The following is a 20,057-nucleotide window of genomic DNA, read 5'->3' on the forward strand; positions in this document are numbered from 1 at the left end:
CAAGGATGCCACAATCGGCACGTCACAGCTGTCATCCCCACCCTTGACCAGCGCAGAGACACACACATCAGTGGGGATCAGTAGTAGTCAGGATTCTGGAGCACCACCAGGACAATAAAGAGTTGCTGATGCACATCAGGTGGAGGCAGTAATGCTCAGGTGAGACAGCAGTCGGAGGTCTGGATCCCAGCCAGATGTGGAGGCTAATGACCAGGCCATCCCGGAGCTGGTGGAGATGTTAGGATGCGGCCGGGGCATTCAGTTGGAGATGTCAGCAACAGTCCAGAAGGTCCATAGTTGATTAGAGGTCCCAGTCACTACAGGCCCAGGAGATCTTAGCAGCAATGCTTGGCACCGGAGCCCAACACTACTAGGGTGGTGACCACAGTAGAGAACCTGGTGCACGATGTCAACATTAGTGGAGGTGTCCGAGGCGTGGTGCAGTTGGTGACAGCCATGGCTGAGGGCCTTGGTAGACTGTCCGACTTGATGGGTGATGTGACCCAGTACCAAGCTAACCTTGATGAGGTGCTGTGGGACATGGCCTGCTCTGAGATGGGAATGGCCGAGGCGCTGCGGAGCTTGTCCCAGTCACAGGTAGGCTTTGCCGACACACTGCAGAGCATGACCCAATCACTGAGGAGCATCACCAAGGGCACAATGGTGCAAACCATGGCCATAGCCAGATAACGCAGGGGCAGCCAGGCTCAAACCAGCTGCCCCTCTGTCCCGACGATAACCCTGGGGCAATAAACACATGGGAGGGGGCAGAATGGCTGTGCACGTGCCAACGATAAGTGTGCCTTTGTCACTTTCTTTCATGGTATGTGCTGACCTCGGAACCCTTGGCCCATCCAGACATGCCACCCCACTCCCCGGGGCACACCCCGTGCAGGTGCTGGGTGTGAGCGAGCACACAACAGACAGGCAGGGTCATTCTATGGCATAGATTGAGGAATACCAGTGCTCAGCTCTCTTCGGGTTATCATCACCCCACTGTTCCCAACAGTGACCCACTGACGGTGCCAACATGGTCCCAGCACCCTGGAGTGATGTAACATATACCCTGGGAAGGTGGGAAATGGTGAGAGGGAAGATAGCGATGACTGACCAGACCACATCCAATGTGAAGCGGATGAGTATTAGGGCTTCTCTGGCCCTTCGGGCTTGCCAGCACCTCGCCACTGTCGCCTCTCCCACAGCCTCCAGTTCTTCCCGGGATCGACTTCCAGCCTCCGTTGATCTCGCGCCCCCTCATCACCTTCATCCTCGTCCACCTCCTCCTCCTCAGAGGTGGCTACAGGTTCCTCCAAACAGCCTCCCCGAACAGGCGCCGGAATGTGGTGACTAGGGGCTTTTCACAGTAACTTCATTTGAAGCCTACTTGGGACAATAAGCAATTTTCAGTTTCATTCGCCACCTTCAGCATATCGCCCCGCTGCTGTGCCAGGTTGTGGATGACCCCCCTCAAGGCTGACCTCCCCCCCCCCCCCCCCCCCCACCCAACCGATGTGGTCCACCGCAGCCGAGGATGCCCACTCCGAGCACTGGGGTGGTAAGCCCAGTGCCCCCGGGCTCTTAGACCGTGAGTGAAGATGGTTACTCATTCCTCGCCTCCCCACAGAAGCCCTTCCGCCAGGTTCACGTTTTTAAAAAGGAGTACTAATCGGCACCAGTGTGACCACTTTCTGGGGAGGCCGATGAATTAGGGAGGTCATTGGATATGGGGTGGTTCCCGTTAATTGTATGGAAATAGGGCTTAAGTGGTGATTATTTATCTTCTCGCCGCACAATGGCGAGATCCCGATTTTGCCTATGGGGGTGGGCCGGTTGCATCACAAATTGTTTGGAACCCAATGTGGTTCTCATTTTTGGCCTCTCCTGCTATTCACGGGCCTCACCGTGCCTGAGCCACTGGCCAGAGAATCACGGCCGTTTATGCACTATGGATGCTGTATCAAATTCGTATATTGCAGAAAAAAGAGATTTTTTTTGTCAAAAAGCTTTTCATCTTGCTCTCATCAGGACAATTTGCAAGCATCCCAATGTCAGGGGTAACAAAGAGAGTATTGATGGTTGGCAACTGGAGTTTGATCTATTGAGGCATTGCCATATAGAATGCACCAGTGGATAGTGATTGACCACTAACTGCCTAGCATGGTATGAAGTTTAAACCAGGCAGCTTGACCCTGATTGACCACAGCCTTGCCCCAAGGAATGGAACAGTGAATGGCTGTCACTTATTTTGTTCAGCTGAAACAGATGCAATGTGTGTACATGTTCTTTCTGTCTGCAAAGAACAGGGCCTGGTGTATTAATATATGTAGCTTCAAGTACACTCAAAAGCGCCACACTGCAAGCCCATCTGACAATTCTAAATAGTTTGTCTGCATAATTTTGATCACATTGAGGATTATTTAGCAAATGTCCAATCATGGAATCACAGTTCACAAATTTGGAGGTATCTACATTATATTCAATTGTGTAGTTGTGCTGTGTGAAGAAACTGAGAATTGTCCTGATGAGTGCAAGATGAAAAGCTTCAACAATAAGTGCCTCTTTTTTCAGCAATATTAGCAATATTCAAGTTCTGTTCATATAAAATTCCTTCACCTCTCCTTGCCTAACACCTCTTGTAGATTTATGCATTAATAGCTTAAATCTGATGATTAAACAAAATTTGTGTACACACCATCCAGTGTGGAGGTCAAAAATTAATGAGATGTGAATAACATACACAGATTACAAGGGTTCTTAAAGAGACGCCTTGGAAAAAGCCTTCAGGCTGTGTGGCATAACGCAACATTTGCTGAGCATCTTCACCCATAGTTAACCTATAATGTAACATTTGAACACAAACATTTGGTTTTGTTACTGTTTAGATAGCTGAGTGACAGATGGGTCTCTTTCTGCACCAATAATGGAACAGATTAGGATTTATTAATACATCTTCTAGGCAATTTGACCATTACGCCTCACCACATCCCCTCACAGTGCCTTGTATCACTGTCAAGACCTGCTGCGTTTCATATGTCAGGTCATCAGCAAGAGGCCACCTTGCTCAGAGAGGCCACCAGGAGCTGGTTTACAATCACTCAAAAATGCTAAAGAGGCTGATTTGAAATAATAATTGCATTGATCTGAATTCTCTCCCTCAATGCCCGACTAGGAGTATTTAAAGTGCAGGTTACAATAAATGTAACTAAAGATAAGATTGGGAGATATTAGAAAATCTCTGTACTTGACTATCAAGCCCATTTTTTGGAAGAACAATCTTGTTTTACCGGTTGACAGTGGTTCTTTGTGCAGGTCACCCTCATCTGGCTGATCATATTCATCTCAAGCACCTGCACAGTCAATACTTGACCTGACACTTTGCAGGACCATGTTGTGAACAACAACAGATAAAATGCCAGGATGATTTGGAAAGGTTAGTCAAAGCTGTCACTTTAAAGGGCAGAGGGATTGGTAGGGTGTGTGGGGGGGGGGGGGGGGGGGGGGGGGGGGTATGTGGGCAGAATTCTCCGTTCAGCTACGCTGGAATTGGGAACGCGATTGGGTGGAGAAAATGGTGGCAGGCGCTGGGCACCTGATGGAATTCCATGCTCCAGTGCCTTGACATCGGCATCAATGCGTTCCATTCTGCACGTAAGTAAACACTGTTGGCATATCATTAACAGGTTCGACCTGCTATTTTCCAGGGCCTCCGTGATGATCCGCCTCAGCCAGGAGGAATTGCCGACAGCAAGTTTCACTCGTGGTTTAAAAAATCGGGAAACAGGCTCTGTGGCTGCTCAGGGAGAGAGTGGAGGTAGGACGTGTTCCCAGTGATGTGACTTTGGGCTGCCAGTCCTGCCGCTGGCATGGTTGGCTGGGTGGGGTGGGGGCACGCCAGGGTTAGAGGAAAAGCGGGGGGGTGAACAGGGAATGTGCTGTGGCATGAGGGTGACCCCTGGGACCGGGTGGTGTCACATTTCTGCATCTGTATTGACCATCCATTGTGTCCCACAATGCAGTGGGGTGCAGGGGGTGCAGTGTCACCCCCGTATGGATGCACCCACCTCCACCAATCCCGCCCCACCCACAAATGGACGTCTCCCGCTGGCTGGGCATCACGCGGCACAGCCAAGGGCAATGCCCATGATAGCCCCTATGGGAGAGCACCGGACGGGGCCACGGAGTGTACATCTGGTATGGGTGGCATTAGCCACCGGTACACCTGCTGGCAGGGTCGGGTGCTGAGGCCAGAGGCCCTCACAGTGCCGGGCACCGATGAGGCTGGGGTGTGATATTTATGGAGGATAGAGTGCCAGGGGAATGGCTGGGGGTGGGTATGGGAGTGGAGGGAGGGGGACAGAGGGACTTGCGGGAGCAGGGACTGCAGTGCAGGCCAGGGCCATCACGGAACCCATTGGACCTGACTGGGCACGTGGGCTCGGACCATGCTGGCATGTCTGCCTTTCACCCCCTACAGACAATGGATTTCAGAATCTAACCAGGAATGGTAGCCTTCGTCCTGGTTGCCTCAGCCCTGGGGGATACACTGAGGGTGTACGAGCAGGAACTGCTCGGTGAGGACTCGGCAACAGTGGAAACTGCTGCAAAGTAACAGGAGGCAGTCTGTGAGGATGGAGAGCCGGCCGCCCAACAAGCCCTGTGGAAGGATGGAAGGAGATGCTGCATAAGGGCTTGACCTGGCAGACCGAGCATGACGTCGATGACTCCAGCTGAACAGGGGGACCTTATGGCATATCTGTTGGATCATGGCACAACTGAAACCACAGGGTATGGGGAGGACATCCGTTCCCAGTGGCCATCAAGATGGTCACCCTGCACTTTTTACGCCACGGGGTCCTTCCAGAAGCTGAGTGGGACCAGTTGGGATCTCACAGACCTCGTTGCAAAGGTGTACCTCCGCCCTAACGGAGGCTCAGTATGCCCAGTTGGCACAATATATCAGGTTCAATGTGGCCCGGGCCCAGGATGTCCAGGCAGTGGGGTTCGCCACTGTCGTTGGAATGCCCCATGTTCAGAGGGGCACCGACGGGATGCATGTCCTTCTACAAGCACTGGCGCACTAACTGAAAGGGGTTCCACTTGATGAACGCACAGCTGATGTCCGACCATGAGCTGCCCATCATGCACGTCTGTCCCTGATACCTGGGCAGTGTGCATGACGCCTACATCCTGGCACACACAACAGTTCCTGACACCTTCGAGGTGCAGCACCGGGTGAAGGGTTGGCTCCTGGCTGACAAAGGTTATCCACTGCTGTTATCCAGAGGCCAGAGACCAACGCAGAGACCCATTGCAATGACACCCATGCCATGACCAGGGGCATGATCGAGCAGTGCATTTGCATCCTGAAGATGCGGTTCAGGTGCCTGGACCACTCTGCATGGGCCTTCCGGTGTAGCACAAGGAGAGTTTCCCACATCGTGGTGGCCTGCTGTGTCCTCCACAGCATCGCACTGCATAGGGGCGACATGCTGGAGGAGGAAGATGAATGTCAGACCTCATCCAATGAGGAGGATGCGGAGGAGGGCTAGGATAGGCAGGGCATGGGACCCAGGCAGGCACAGGAGGCTGCACAACATGTTCGCCTGGGACGGTGTGCATGGCACGCTCTAATTGCCTCCAGGTTTGCTGACTAGGGGTCCAGGCCGAGGGCACAAACATCCCCTATGCACCCCACTGCCCCCGACCGACCGCGCTCTCCCATTAACATCCTCCCTGTACTGCCCCCTATGTTATTCTCTAAGTCTGAATGAAGACTGTAGACTTACAGTTAACACAAACACTTTATTCAAAAGGTTCATTCTGCTTCCAGAGCTCAACTAGATGTAAAAAAGTCAAGAGGTATCACCAGTGAAACTAAGGTACACTGCCTATGCCTGTGCTGCTGCTCACTAGCTCTGTGCTTCTCAAAGAGGCCTTGGGCTCGACCCTTTATACCCATCTCTGATGCTGCCCTTGAGTGGTGCTGTGGCTGTTACATCTGTGCTGCAGTCCCTGGTCTATGTGCAGATGTAAGTACAAATGTACAGATCACTACACCCCCCTCTAACCCCCCTCATCTGATTCCCGTCATGATTTCTACCTGCCTCACTCAACTCGACATTGGCCTCCATGTTCGAGGTCATGGAGCACAGGGATTGTGCCACCTCCTGCAGGGACTGGTGCAGGTCAGCCAGTGCCTGAGCAATGCCGTCGACACCCTCGGTCATAACCTGTTTGGTTGTTGGGGTGGTGGTCGTGTGGGGGAGGTGGGATGGTGTGGGGGTGGTGTGAGGGTATTGTGGTGGGGGGGGGGGGGGGTGAAACGCGGCATGCATGCCATGGGAAACCGCAATGCAGAGTGCCATGTGGTTGCCCAATGCGGCCCTCCGCCTCGGCGATTGCCCTTTCTCTGGGCCCACCAACCTGTTCCAGTGCCCGCAGCTCCATGGCAATGAGGGGCCGCAGGTCTGGTGCTCTCCCTCCGGTATTCTCTCTCCCCCTGTGGTTCTGCACTGCCTTTTCTTCGGGTGGGTGCGGAGCGGGTGGGGGCAGTGGGAGACAGAAAGCGCACAGTGTTAGGCAGTCGGAGGCGGGCTGTACAGGGTGTGGGTAGCTGATGGTGCATGGTGAGGAGCGCGCACATTGCCAGCAGTGAGGGGGTTTATGGGTGTGCGGGAGGGCGGTTGGGGCACAGTGCTGCCTACTCACCCCGGCCACCATGAGGAGGTTGTGCGGCTTTTTTCAGTACAGCTGGTTGGTCCTGGCGGTGGGGCCCACATAGCTCACGGCATCTGCCTCCTGCGCCCAAGCTCTGTGTGCAGCGGCAGGTGGCAGCCTCCTTCCCACCCCGGGTAACAGGGTGGCCCACCCTCATCCACGGCATCCAGCAGGGTCTCCAGCTTGTGCCCACAAACCGGGGTGCCGCTTTCCATGCTGTCACCTTGTTTGCTGGGATGGTGCGTGTGGGGAGTAAAGTGTGTATATGCGGCTGCAGCTTGTCAGCCTCCTGAGTGCCAATCCTGATCCCGACGAATCCGACACCCTTTCCGATTAGAAGCAATTGTGTTCCACGTGGTGCCGGTGCTAGCCCCTTAACAGTTGCTGAATTGGTCCAGGTGCAGCCGCAGTTTTGCTGTCCTAGAACTCCACAAATCCTGCCCCAGCGTCGACACTTAGTCTCAGGAACAGAGAATCCGGCTGTTGTATCTCAGTCAAGTATCTGTGAGTCATGAAAACAAATGTGGACAGCCTTTTTGACCATGAAAATTCAAAATTAGATAGTATCATAGAATTTTTTTTCATAAAATTTACAGTGCAGAAGGAAGCCATTCGGCCCATCGAGTCTGCATCGGCTCTTGGAAAAAGCACCCTACCCAAGCCCACACCCCCACCCTATCCTCATAACCCAGTAACCCCACTCAACACTGAGGGCAATTTTGGACACAAAGGGAAATTTAGCATGGCCAATCCACCTAACCAGCACATCTTTGGACTGTAGGAGGAAACCGGAGCACCCGGAGGAAACCCACACACACATGGGGAGAACGTGCAGATTCCGTACAGACAGTGACCCAAGCCGGGAATCGAACCTAGTAATGAGTCTTTGTGAGAGGGTCATATAGGATGGGCATTTAAATTCCACAGTCCGATCTGATCCTATTCGGGAAAGATACCACTGGAGTAATTTTTAATTTTTTAAAATTACTTTATCAGAGTTACAAAGCCAGAGCATGGACAGGGGCAAACCCCTAATCCAGCTCTTTCCCTGCTCCAAAATCCAATTCAAATTGAATCCAATTCATGGTCCCCACAAGTGAGACATACCAGATCCAGGCATTACACCTGACCTCACGCTCATTTTAGCCAAAAGGCCGAGAAGCGATCCCATTGGAGTAATTTGATAGCCCACAGAGGTTGAGGGTCTGGCTGAGTTTCTGCATTCTCAGTGCAGGGATACAACTGAATTACATCGTATCAGCTGCTGTTTTAACTGAAATTAATGAACTGATTACAATCTGAGACATCTGCTTACTGTTTCATCAGGTAGGGGACCCCATGCAACTGGTTGTCCCTTGTTTTTGGCTTGTCTGGAGAATGATTAGCAGAAGGAAACCACGTGATTTTCTCTTCACTGACTCAGTATTGAGGTCAATTGCAGCACCATTTTAGCTGCGACCACTGGCGGACTTACACTGTGTGGGTTCCCGTGGTCACTTTCATTTCTGCCCCCCCCCCCCAATGACTTCATGCCACTCCCCCATGACATCACATCCTCCACAATGACACCCTTCTAACCTCGCTCACCCTCATCCCACAGAACCCAAAGGTGCAAGTCACAAAAACACACAAATTGCTCACTGCTTAACTGCTTTAGTGCTTTTTAACTTGTAAAAGCATGCCTCTCAGTTTTCCCCCTTCCAGTTTTGCCCCCTTCCAGTTTTGCACGCTCTCTAGAATTAACCCCTCTCCAACTTTGCCCCCACATCAACTTGGTCCCCCTCTTCAGCTTTCCCACTCTGACCAGCTTTAACCCCCTCCCAATTTGGTCTCTCCAACTTTGCCCCCTCCCAAATTTAGCCTCTCCCTCCCAATTGTATCCCTTCTCTTCCAATTTTATCAGCACTCACCCAGTTCTACCCCATCCTAGCTGTGCTCTCTATTCCAGCTTTGCCCCTTCTCTAAACTTTAACCCCTTTCCAGCTTTGCTCCATCACTCTCAGTTTTCCCGCTTCACCCTCAGTTCTTTCTCCTCACTCCTAGTTTTGCCCCCGCACTCTCAGTTTAACTCGCTTCCAATTTTATCCCCATTGCAGATTTTCCCTATACCAAATTTGTCCCTTCTCCTAGTTTTGCCATCCTTCTTACAGTTATAGAACATAGAACATAGAACAGTACAGCACAGAACAGGCCCTTCGGCCCTCAATGCTGTGCCGAGCCATGATCACCCTACTCAAACCCACGTATCCACCCTATACCCGTAACCCAACACCTCCCCCTTAACCTTACTTTTATTAGGACACTACGGGCAATTTAGCATGGCCAATCCACCTAACCTTATGCCCTCCCTTTACAGTTTTGCCCCGCCTCACACCTTACTTCAACGACCTCACTGCTGCTGGCTGCCTGGCAATGGCCTGCCCAGCTCTCCTCAACCCTGACCTGGGGGTCGAGTCACCCCTGCCTGCCTCGGCAACCTCACCTCACTCCTGGCTCAGGCTGTCAGGCTATTGCCTCACCTGCCCAGCCATTCTCAGCCCTGGGTCAAGAAACCTGCTGCTTTTTTTGCAGAAACAAAGGAGATCTTTGCCTTGACTGCTGCCTCTCTCCCTCCTGGTCACCTCGATGACTTTGGATCAGTGGATTTCCCGCTCTAAGGGGACCCAGCCAATCAGAATCTAATGTCGCTTTCCACTGCCTGCTGATAGGCTCATAGCCTATCAGCAAGTGCCGAGCTATCAGGCTCTGATTGGTCCCCAAGAACTGTCCACAAATACTGGGGCCTCACCATTGCTTGGAGCCCTGTACAGTGTGTTTCATTGTAAGTCCGCCTCCTCCTGGGACCAACTAACTCGTTGCAGACTAAGAATAAAATTTATGACTTTGGTTTATGAGGTTCAGTTCTACACTACACAATGCAATTATCAACTGTACTGTTAGGGAATGAGCTTCATTCTGTATTCCATTCAACAACATTTTTAATGTATTTTGAACATGGAAAACTTCCCAAGTCACTTCACAGATGGGATATTTGAAATGAATTTGATGACGAACCAAAGATAGAAATACTGGGATGCATGACTTCATTCCTTCATTCACCAGGTTGCATTATTCATTATAATAGCGATTAATCAGGAGAATTCATAATTGGTTGCAATTTTTGCCAGTAATGAAGGATTGGAATATTTTTTACTGTATTTACATGCCTAGTAATTGGTGCCCATACAGATGTGCAATTGGTTGTCAGCGAAAAACTGAGAACTAATATTCCATACATTCAATGCTTTACAATTCAGCACTCTATTTTGTGCAATATACCTTCCACATACAACCCTGAGCTACCTATGACTCGCCACTTCAAGTTTCCCTTCTGTTCGCAGTCTTGTTCCAATTCGAAGCTGAGCACATGATTCAGGAACAATCGAGTTGATCCCTACCCTTGTGCAGGAACATGTCTTACAGGAGGTGATCGGCCAGTTAATAGTCAGGGCCTCACCAGCATGCTGCTTAGCAACTATCTGAGTAAAACAGTCTCATATTTGTATATGTAATTATGTAAATATTTGTAAGTGCCCAGTTGCAGTTCAAAGCAAGTGATTCAGAGACCTCTGCTGGGGATCTGGCGAAGTGGTTTCCAGCAGCAACTAAATACATTGGAGTACTGGGGAATTGAAGTTGGGGGTGGAGGAAGCTGGGAGCAGCTCGGGAAGGAAGGGCCAAGGTTTTGTTGCAGGCACAAAGGAGTGTTTTGCAATGAAACATTAAAAAAATTACCAAAGCAAAATTGATGCTGGAAATCTGAAATAACATTTGAAAGTTCACATACTTGAAACGTGCAATGTGCTGGGCTAGGGGGATGGGGGGGGGGGGGGGGGGGATCAGGGGGAGGCCGAGGTGGGTGTCGGTGGTGAGCCTAGCTAAAGTGCTCTTTCAGAGTGTCAGTGCAGTCTTGATGGATCGAAAAGCCTCCTTCTGTACTGCTGGGATTCTGTGGATGAACTCAGCTTCTCTCTACACAGATGCTGCTGGACCTGGTCAGTATTTCCTGTGTTTTCTGTTTTTATTATTTAAAGAAAATACACTTGTCTTCTGTCCCTGGAAAGCCAGCTTTGGTCTGGTAGGAAAGACAGCAGATTTTGAAACTCACTTAAGTTGCATAGCTGACCCCCAAAGATTCCATGCTTCTCCCATCACCTGGCGCCCTCAATCCTCAAGCATGTTCTTCAAAACCCACTTTCACCTATCAGCACAACTGCTTCATGTGCACTCACAATGCGTGCAGCTCACAATGTCCTCTCTTTGTTCCGGCAGGGGAAGATAGCCCACAATAAGTGGGAAAGGGCCAAGGCATGGGGAGTAGCCCCAGAGATTTTAGTTCTCACTACTGTGATGTTCCTTGTGTAGTCCTCCAAGGTGGCTAAAAGTCGTAGTGCTGACAAAGAACATCACGCTATGTATTTGAAACAAAGCTAGTTTATTTAAATGAATTGCACACTTTACTAAGTGATAGCTAATAAAAGAACAATCTATGCTACAGAAATCTATAATATCTCTAATACAACTATCACTGTATCTCAACATTTAACTAACCTTCTCTAACACCTTCTCCAACCTTCTCCCAGAACTCCAGGAAGCGGAGTCTATTTATATGACTGCTCTGTGGTTGAGATATAGGAACATCATCTTGTTAACCCTTTACACTCCTTACATTATACATATCATTACACTCACAAGAGGATTGGGCACTTGAAATTGTGGGGTTGATTGAGTAAAGAGCAGTCACCGACAGCTAAGTTGGCCTGCGCCACAGAGGCGAGGACCCACTGCACTTCATCCAGGTGACCTGTCTCAAGTGAGTTGTTCATGTCTGACAAAATAATCCTTACCTATCACTGACCACATGTCCATTGTCTCACAGGATCTCCATCCAATGAGGCTGGGCAATCCGGAATCGTACACCTCATGCCACTTCGTAGGAGACAACCGGAGATGCGTCACAGCTGTCATCCTCACCTTCAACCAGCGCAGAGAAACACACCTCAGTGGGCAACATTAGTTTACAGGCTTCAGGGCACAATCTGGTGAGCACCACACATCTGCTGGTGCATATTGGGTGGTGGAAGGAACATCCAAGGAAACAGCAGTCAGACGTCTGCTGGATCCCAGGACTCAGCTGGGTCCCAGTCAGATGATGAGCCTCTGGACAAGGTTCTCCCAGAGCTGATGTTGATGGGGCATAGCCATGACATTCAGGAGGGGCTGACATTCCAGCAACTACAAGGCTGATTGGAGGAGTCCCAAAAGCTTCAGGCGCAAGAGATGGTGCCGATAATGCGTGGCACCAACACTGCTAGGGTGGCGACCGCAGTAGAAAACCTGGAGCATGACGTCTGCGACTTGAGCGGTGGTGTCCAAGGCATGGCTCAGTCTGTGACAACGATGGCTGAGGGCCTCAACATCATGTCCCAATCGCTAAAGGATGTGTCCCAGACACAGATAAACATTGCCGAGGCGCTCCAGAGCATATCCCAGTCACCGAGGAACATCGCTGAGGGCGTCAACGACATGCTGCCAACAGTGGGGACCTCCAGGACTGGCAGAGCCAGAAATATCATGGGCTGTTGGAGCTCACTTTGGCTGCCCCTCTATTCCATGGAGTCCGCCAGGGCTAGACGGGTGCCCCCAGGGAGGAGGAAACACTTGAGGACCAACCTGAAGCCTGCTACCAGTTCTTCTGATTCCAACCTCCTGACACTGGCACATCTCAAGGGCAGCGGGAAGGTCAGGGTGGCACTTCCAATGCCTGTGACACCGGTAAGTCGACAGGGCCCCCCGGTTCCAGGCCCTCCAAAGGATGTCTGATAAGGGCCACATGGCATGGAAGCAACAGATTTCTCCACCTATGATGCGCATTCTGGGGACACACCTAGACGTAGCATGCACCTCCTACCCCTTCCCCTTTCTCTCTCCACCCCCCGTCGGGCACAGTGGTCCAAGATCAAAAGCTCCTGATGGAGACCCCATTTAGTGGATTGGTGTGAACACGCTGTCAGCAGATAGACAGGAGTCAGACTCTATCAGATCTCGAGGTGCACCAGAGATTTTCTCATAGCGAGTGATCATCTCTCTCTTGCCTTGTACAGTGACCTGCTGACAGTGCCAACACAGGCCCATCACTCCTTGTTAGAGGAATAGGGTTGTTGGGTAGGGAGCGGTGTGATGGGGTGGGGGGGGTTGAAATATGGGGAGATGCGAAATCGGGGGGGGGGGGGGGGGGAGGTGGAGGGAAATTGGGAGCTACGCAGCCTCGTCCTAGGAGAATTTAGAGATGGTGAGGGCCTCCCTGGTCCTCCTCACATGTCAGACCCTCACCACAGCTTTTCCTCCATCTTCTAGCTCCTCCTTGGGCTCGTCCTGCAGCTCCTCCTGACCCACCTCCTTCCCCTCAGACAAGGCTGCATGTCACTCTGCCTCCTCCTCCAAATCCAGCATATCGTCCCACTGCTGTGCCAGGCTGTGGAGGCACAGCAGACCACCACAAAATGGGAGACCCTCTGGGAAGTGTACTGCAGGGCACCGCTAGAGCGGTCCAGGAACCTCATTTTGAGCAGTCCGATGCACCGCTCAATAACAGCACGGATGCCATTGTGGGCTTCATTGTATTGGGTCTCCAAGCCAGTCTCAGGCCTCTGCACCAGTATCATAAGCTATGTCCTCAGTGGGTATCCCTTGTCCCCACAAACCAACCCGTCATCCTGGGATTGTCCTCAAAGACACTGGCGGATGTAGTTATCATGCATGCTCCCAGGGTAGTAGGCACATATGTGAATGATTCTGAGGCAGTGGTCACACATGATCTGAACATTTAGGGAGTGGAACCCCTTTTGTTAATATAGGGCACTCTCTAATGCCCCGGTGTGCGCAGGGCGACATGCATTTTACCGATCGCCTCCTGGACCTGGGGTAAACCGGCTATGGCAACAAATCCTACAGTCCAAACATCTTGGTGGGCCTCGGCCAGCTCGAAGGTGATGTAGTTTGATGCCCGGGCATACAGGGCATCTGTCACCTCCCGGATGCACTTGTGGGCGGAAGATTGGGAAATGCCACACGGGTCCCCGCTTGAGCCCTGGAATGACCAGGAGGCATAGAAGTTTAGAGCTGCAATGACCTTCATGGCCACTGGAAGGGGGTGTGCTCTGAGGTGTTTGTGGTTCAGATCCTAGGATGGTTGGCGTGGTGTTGACAAAGACCACAACTAGATTGTGTATTAAACAAAGCTAAAGATTTATTTACACTACTTAATTGAATTCTTCCTCTTATTTATATATAATAAAAAATTGACAATAAATATACAATCTACACTCATCTACCACTAATCTCTAAACTAATATAATAACTATGTTCTGCTCTCACTAACATTGTAAGAAGTCTTACAACACCAGGTTAAAGTCCAACAGGTTTGTTTCAAACACGAGCTTTCGGAGCACGGCTCCTTCTTCAGGTGACCTGAAGAAGGAGCCGTGCTCCGAAAGCTCGTGTTTGAAACAAACCTGTTGGACTTTAACCTGGTGTTGTAAGACTTCTTACTGTGCTCACCCCAGTCCAACGCCGGCATCTCCACATCATGGCTCACTAACATTAGCTTTCCTATTGTCTTTCTCCGAGCCTTATCCTCACCATTCTCCCAGAAGGCTTAACTTTATATAGTTCTGCATCTAGTTCCCTCCAGCGATTGATTCAGACATAACATTAACCCTTACAGTTCTGTACATTTCTCATAATGTCACATCCTCCTCCATGGGGTGCCATGTGTGTGAGGACATGGCTCAGGTGATGCACTATCTCCCTGCTGAGATGGAGTCTTCTGCTGTCTGCCAGCTCATGGAATGACCAACGACTCCAGTACGTCTTGGGCCATCGCTGCCTCCCCTTCTGGCTCCATACTCAGCCTGATGGGCGGCCGGGCCTTCAGGATGTGTGATGGCCATCGGGCTGTTCACCCAGTGCATCAGGATTGGCACCAGGCACAACGCGGTCACTGAATCACGCAATGTAAGTCAGGTAGTCGGCGGATAGCTATTTTTGCCCAGGAGCTGTTTTTGTGGCTCAAATATTGATAGCATATTGGTCTGCCGCAGGATTAAGATATCATGACTGCTGCCACAATGCTGGGCATTAGGCTTGCATTATCTGCTGAGTATGATCGCATGGTAGCAGTAGATCTCTGAATTTATAAAGCAATAAGTGTGCAGTCAATGAGGAAGTCAGTTATTCTGGTGAAGCTATGTGTCAGTAACCAGTATATTAGAAATGAAGAATAGAGGAACTGATATCAATTGCAGAGAATACAGTTCTGTTTGGATACCCTGCATTGTAGTGTTTAAATTAGAATGACGTTTTTCAAGATCAGGATAAATCACTTTTTAAAATCCATCCACCTTCTCAGCATATTCTTTAATCAATTCTCTATTCAGAAACAATTTCCTCTTGACACAGTCTGCTTATAAAGTCTTCCCCTGCCGTTGATTCCACAACTCTGTTACTTTCAATGAAGGATAAATGCCATCTTCTCTTCTTTAGTGAGTGTTTAATTTCTCATATTTTGCTCCTCGACTTTCCATCTTTTTCCTGTCCAGAACTCCATAGGGACTGAATATTTTTTATTCTGTGCATATATGAAGTAAGTCCATTGATGCAGATGTAGTGTGGCTTTAGTTTTTAATTGAAGTAATCAGCAGACTGCCTTTTGCATTCTGTTATTTGAATATCAAAATTAATGGGTACCTACCCCTGGAAGTGAATTATCCAATTCAAAACTGTCAGAATGATAACTCTAATGGCCCTTACTGTTTGAATGTTTTGCAAAGCAATTTGCCAATTCAATTTAAAAGTCTTAACATTTTTAGATTACCTTTAAATCTCGTCTTTCTTGAACAAAAGGAGCTTAGTTGTAAATTGCTCAGAGCATAAAGGATCTGCAACAGAGATATAATCAATACGGGTGGCACGGTGGCACAGTGGTCAGCAATGCTGCCTCACAGCACCAGAGACCCAGTTCGATTCCGACCATGGTTGACTTTCTGGAGGAGGAACTACTTCTAGTGGAGGCTAGTGAATTTGTGGAACTCGCTGCCCCATAGTGCGGTGGAATCTGAGTTATTAAATGGTTTCAAGAAGGAGGTTTTCAAAATGGGTTAAAGGGATATGGGCAACAGGTGGGGAGGTGGATTTGAGGCCTGGAAGAGGTAGGTCAGCCATGATCTGATTGAATGGCGAAGCAGGCTCGAAGGGCTTAATTGCCTACTCCTGCTCTTAATTCCTATGTTCATATGTCTGTTTGCACGTTCTCCCTGTGCCTGTGTGGATTTCCTCCGGATGCTCCGGTTTCCTCCCACAGTCCACTGATGTGCAGGTTAGGTGGGTTGGCCATTCTAAATTCCCATTTAGTGTCAAAAGGGTTAGGTGGGGTTACGGGTATAGGGCAGGCCACAGGCCTAGGTAGGGTACTCTTTCGTAGAGTCGGTGTAGACTCAATGGGCCGATTAAGAGTGTCTGTTTCAGATCCAGCCCAGGCTGATGATAAGAGGCTTTGCTTCCTATGTGAGGAAAGATTACAGTGGATTTGGATCCAAAGCATCTAAAGTGAACTTCCAGCAAATTTAGCACTAATGGATCTTAAATTGGCAATGTCAGCTATAAAGTTAATGAATGGTTGCTGAAATCACAAAATTTCACACGGTTGGGGTGATCTGAGGTTGAAGCTGAGGCTCATTGTTGGGGCAGAATACAGGAAGCTTTGCACTGCATTTAACCTGTGCTATAATTGTCCTGGGTATGCTTGATGGGATAATCTGGAGGAGGTATCATCTACATCTAATCTGTGCTATATTTGATCTGGAGCACATAATGCTGCCTTAAGGGGGATAATTATGTGAATTAAAGCTTTGCTTGGAGGAGATGCTTATTGGAAATTCACAGATGCTGCAATGTCCTCCCACCACAGTTATTTTCCATTCACTAATTTTAATGGATGAAATGAGATGACAGCAGGCATTGCAGAACATGTCCTTTCAAAGGAGGTTTCCTGTTGGAAAATCAGCCTTTAGGTGCTTGACATGAGTGTGTTGTATATCGTAGCTATTAGCACTCTCCTCATGATGTGCACAACATTCACATCTTTAAGAAATGCTCTTGCACAGAGACTATTTACTCGGTAAAAACAATAGTGTTATAGTACAATATTCAGTCCTATAAACAGGAATTCATTATTATAAACTGGTTACAATGACGCCTTTTTCCCTGAATGAATTACCCAACCCAACATTCTCTAAATGTGACAAATGATTCAATTTGTGTGTCGGGATTGGAAATTGAGATTGGGTTGGAGTTGATCTTTGATCTTTGTGATACTGACCCTCAGCAGTGTTGTTTTCCCTGGACGGCTGTGGTTAATTCACACCAAATGAGCTGAAAAATGTTCAAGGTGATTAATGTTCAATCTTTACTCCTTCCTGAAAAGGAATAGATGCAATAGAGCACGTGGAAGAAGGTAATCAGATGGTCTCCTATGCTGTCAGCTGGCAGAGCTAACTATGCTGTGATCTATCTCTCTTGCACTCTACTGTCGAGAAACTCTTGGTTAGAAGTACCCAAGATCCTCTCAGTTGTCATATTTATAGTGGGAACTAGTGGTGCCCTCTCGTGGTTGTGTTACCCTGAGATGTAATAATGAACCCTTTACTTATCTACATAAATATATATCATTACAATGGTATCATACTCAAGCTTTATCCTCATGTAGTAATCTCCACAATTGCACAAATTCTACGAAAAGTGATGTTGGTTAATTTTTCTCTTACCCAGGCCAAAGGCAGTAAGGCCCATTTTACTACACCTGTTGTTGACTGGTTGACAACAGTCAATTTAGTACAGACTTTGTATGGATTCTGGGATCTTCACATCCGGACTTTGTTTAAAAGTAAATGAGATCAACAACTTGTATCCTGTCGGAATGTTTTCTATTTGTTGATTAACTTCTCTGCCTGTCAGTTCTTAACATCACAAGTTGTGGATGTCAGTATGTTCCATAAAGTAGCATAACAATTTCCCTCAAAAGGATTCTAGCTATGCCAGAATTTATGAAGAGATAAATTTGCAGATTATTTTTCAAGTTCTTCAATCCTACCTCACTTTTCCACCCCCCACAATATCGCAGAATTGAAGGAAGCTATTCAGCCTTACGCATCTGTGTCGGCTCTCCATCGGAATAATTTACCTAAAGCTGCTCCCCACCTTCTCCCCGTAATCCTGCACATTCTTCCTTTTGAGATGAAAATCAAATTCTCTCTTGAATGCCTCAATTATACCTGCCTCTACCACACACTCAGGCAGGAGATACCAGATCCTAATCAGTCACTGCGTGAAAAAATATTTCCAAATGTCACCTCAGATGTACAGTTATATATGGAAACCTAGGATTTGCTGCCAACGAATCCTTGCACCTCCACAGATGACAATCATTAGAAAAATTAGTTAAACCAATGTGAACTTGACCTTTTCTGGTGCAATATACCCCTGTTTTTAAAAACACGAATGAGTTATAACTTGTTGAATAAGGTATAATAGGGCTTTTAGTGGTGAACTAGGTCATAATTGCTGAAATTTGCTCTGATCCCGAAAAGCTAATTCTATATTTGTGGTCTGCCAAATGTCTACATGGTGATAAAAATTACATTTAACAATACAATATTAAATATTCATTTTCTATCAGTTTATTTACAATAGTTTGGCTTCTACCTTAATCCTAGGTGTATGTCCCAATCTTTATTACACACTCTGTGACAGTTATTAAAAAACAAATGATAATTCGTGCATTTATTCTCTGTTTTTCTGCCTGAATTCTTCCATCTGATTGGATGCTCAGTGTGTTTAATACATCACTGTCGCTGGATATTGGGGGATCCCCGAGGCTTAGAGCCATAATCAAGCTAATGTCAGAAAAGGCGACACACATGCCACGGAGATTGCTTTGAGGACAGATTTCTTCTTGCAGCTGACCACAAAATCACTGGGCCATTAATTTTGCTGCACTATATTTGACCTGCAGCTGCTTGATGGTATAATGTAAAGGCACTTTACTCTGCATCAAATTTTGTTAAAAACACTGGATGCAAAAGTCAAACAATTTTCATTCATGTCATTTACCTTGCATTGATTGACAAGGTGATTGCAAAGTAAAATATATTGTAAGTACTGTAATTATTAGTTATATAATGTCAGCAAGACGGCTGACATTCTTATTATTGACTCTGTCAGTGTGTGAAAGCAGGCATTACATGGAAGAGGCTGGCTGATGAGTTTAAAGAGTGGGACTATGTTAAGGAGACATGATTGAGCCAAGGGGAGGTGATAGCATATTATCACTGGGTCACTAATCCAGGGACACGGGCTAATGCAAAGGAGACCCAGTTTCCAATCCCACCGTGGCAGATGGTGAAATTCAAATTCACTGGAAAAAGAAATCTGGAATTGAAATGTACATTAAACTATTTTTGATTGTTGTAAAAACTCACCTGGTTCACTAATGTCCCTTACTTTACCCACATGTGACTCTGGACCCACAGCAATGTGATTGACTCTTAAATGCCCAGCAAACATTAAGCCAGCCAACAATGCCCACATTCTATGAAAGAACATTAAAAAAATTCCCTGGGACAACCGATTCCAGTATGGTCAGGGCCAAATGTGAACTTTGCAAAAGTTGCAATGAGAGGTAAAACAATGCAGTTCCCAGGATTAGAACTCAGTGAAAAGCGGGAAGTCCAGCCAACATCTGGGATCAGTAAAAATATATAGAAAAGGAATCTTTTTCCAAATGATTAAATGTTTTACATTTTGTGTAGATTTTTAAAGTTTGGCAATAATTTCAAGCAGAGGAAATCAGCCTCTATCTACATTGCTCTCTCAAGTACATGCAGATCAGGTATGAAAATTAGTAAATAAAGTAAAATACCTTGCTTTTGGCACCCTTTGGCCAGTTGAACCACAGATTAGGTGCATAATAAAACTCACTAGATTATGCCTCAACCAGGTGCCTTATCCTGGTGCTCTAATGAAGTGTTTTGATTTTTGATGTCTTCATACATTCACATTGACTCAATCTGATAGAAGGTTTTGAATCTGTAACAACTGAAAAGATAGCTTTCCATTACGGTGCATTTTTAGTCAGATTGGTTCTTAAATTTTCAATTGTCATTTTTAAAACATCAATATAACAGATCACAAACCAAGGAAAGATAATTTGGGACATCATTTTCCAGGAAGTTTTATTATTTTGC

Source organism: Scyliorhinus canicula, chromosome 17 (genome assembly GCF_902713615.1).
Source record: "Scyliorhinus canicula chromosome 17, sScyCan1.1, whole genome shotgun sequence".
NCBI classification, from domain to species: Eukaryota; Metazoa; Chordata; class Chondrichthyes; order Carcharhiniformes; family Scyliorhinidae; genus Scyliorhinus; species Scyliorhinus canicula.